This window comes from Mastomys coucha, unplaced genomic scaffold (genome assembly GCF_008632895.1).
Source record: "Mastomys coucha isolate ucsf_1 unplaced genomic scaffold, UCSF_Mcou_1 pScaffold6, whole genome shotgun sequence".
NCBI classification, from domain to species: Eukaryota; Metazoa; Chordata; class Mammalia; order Rodentia; family Muridae; genus Mastomys; species Mastomys coucha.
Window position 1 is genome coordinate 117,316,790 of NW_022196912.1, and position 2,478 is coordinate 117,319,267.

The following is a 2,478-nucleotide window of genomic DNA, read 5'->3' on the forward strand; positions in this document are numbered from 1 at the left end:
CAGGGAAGAGAACTCCTGGCTCAGTTCCCTCTGTCCATTCTCTCTAGACCCCTGGATGTCCTTCAGGCGTAAGGGAGTATACTGGGGGGGAGTAGGGGATTCCCCACCCACAAGCTCACTTGACAGAGCTCCTCTTCTCACAGCCATGACAGTAGCTGCCATACCACCTGTGCTGAGTGCTGTGGGCTTCACTGGGACAGGATTTACAGCCTCCTCTGTAGCAGCTAAGATGATGTCCTTGTCAGCTATTGCTAATGGGGGTGGAGTCCCAGCTGGGGCCTGGTGGCCATTCTGCAGTCTGCTGGTAAGTGTCCTGGCAGGAGGACCAGAGGGAGGGCAGGTCACAGCCCACTCTCTGTTTCTTTCCCTCCTTTCTGGCGTTTACAGGGGAGGTGGAGGAGGGAGAGGAGGATTGCAGGATGGTTTCCTGGGCTTACCCCTTCTCTTAGGTCTAGCCATTTCCTGCAGAAGGGGGTGTTATCTAGATGGACTTTTACCCAGTGTTTGGGTATGGAAAAGTAATAGTGCTAAACAGAGATCCTAGAGACTTTGGGAAACAGTAGGGGTACTGTGGAGACCCGATTCTTCCAGATGTTCGTGGTGTTCCTGGCAACTCTGATACTTTCTGAATCCATAGTTTTATTTCATGATACATTGGTAATCGTCTGTTTCTTCCAGGAGCTGCTGGACTCTCCATGCCATCTTCAGTCCTCATGGGCGCTGCAGGGTCTGCCGTTGTGGTCAGTGTGATGAGCATCTCTGAGAGTTTCTACCCTTATGGTGACAAAGGTGTCAGACATGGCGACAGAGATAGCAGACATGGGGACAGAGGAAGCAGACATGGGGAAAGAAGAGGCACCACCCAACTTGTCTAACACAGAGAAGGAATAATAATCCCAGGTGACGATCTGCTATCACAGATTTCCTGGGTAAAAATAAGAAATAAAACCAAGTTCTTGCCAGTCTTACTGTTTCTCTTCCTGTGTGCTCTTTGCACAGTAAAGTAGGGACCTAAGCTCTCTGCTACCTTGGCTTGGGTTGGACTAGGCTCAACTCTTCCTCCTTCCATATTGTCCCAGACCCACATAGTGTAGGTGCTCAGCTGGAATGCATGTAAATGTGAAAACAGAAGCTGCTCTTTGCCCTGCTTCTGATCCATAACTCTGAGCATGTCACCTCCTTCTTATGCCCCTCCCTAAGGGAGGAGTTGACCTCACTGACTTCGCAGATGCCAGCCAGGATGGGGATCGCTCAGTTATTATGAGGAGTTTCATGGCATCCTGCTTTGAATCCCTCATCTCAAAGCTGGAGCCTGCTTTGCATTCATATCCCCCTACCCGCTGAGTAACCAGGGTTATTGCTGGTGGCCTAGATCAAAACCTCTGTCTGAGCCAGATGACTCAAAGCAATGCAAAACCTCTGCCTGTACTTGAGTTCCACAACCCCACTAAGGAGATTGAATGTCACACTTTGTATGTCTCCAGCACAGCCCCTCACCAAGCTTAAGAAGAAATAGTTTCCCAGTCATGCTAGCTAGGGGGGAGGGGTAGTCTCTTCACATGGGCCCCATCTCCACTCCACACATGCAGAATGGCTCCAGCTCTGGGGGCTGTGGGAAGAGTTTCCCTATGACAGATGCTGGCTCATCCTTACTCTAAGAAATCCATTCCACCAAGCAGTGTCCCAAGACCCAGAGACAGGTGTTTGTTCCCACCAGCTGACCTAGAATGAATGCCCACAGTTCCTGAGGCCTTACCACCCTTGGGTCTGGCAGAGCATGGCTACCATAGTGCAGCCCAGTGAGAGTGGGTTTTCTCTTCTGTGTCCTGACTGGGACACCACCACTGCCCAGGACAAGGAGGCTCAGCAGGTCTTTCCAGACCCTTCTACAAGCTAGTATGCAAACCCCTAGTGTGAGAGAGGTAATACAAGAGTTCCAGGAATCCCTCACTGGGCTCCCAGAGCGCCTGTGTGAGCCCTATCCCTTGTTCACTTCCTCAGACCTAGACACCAGAAAACCAGCAAGCGGCCATTATTGATTTTGTCAACAGGCACTCCCTGATATTAGAATGAAATGTCAGAAGTTAGAAAGATTTAAGAATATGAATGGGTCCCAGTTAATAAAAATTATTCAAATATATCCTCCTGCCTCAAGACTTATAGGTGTCAGTGTGGACGCTGTCCACCACAACAAAATGCAACATATGAGCAATGACTGTCAGCCTTGAGTGTGGGCATGGTCAAGATCCTACAACATAAGACAGGAATTTATGCCTCCTCTCTATTTTATATCCACTAGAGATGATGGCGACCTTTGTGATTCCACCTTGCTCCTCATGTACCAGTGCATTCCCAGTGAGCCCAGTGAATTCTCTGGTGGTTTTCTTTCAGGCTCTTAGCAGTACAGTGGGTACCTATAGGCTGCTCATAGCCCTGGATATCCATAGCCATTGATGGGCAAGTACCAAGAGCTCGAGA

The 2,478-nt window shown here is 49.6% G+C and overlaps 1 pseudogene; it reads left to right on the forward strand.

Annotated features, from left to right (window-relative positions):
- Positions 1 to 964, forward strand: part of LOC116080655 — a 5,430-nt pseudogene extending 4,466 nt beyond the window's left edge.
- Positions 965 to 2,478: the final 1,514 nt, after the last annotated feature.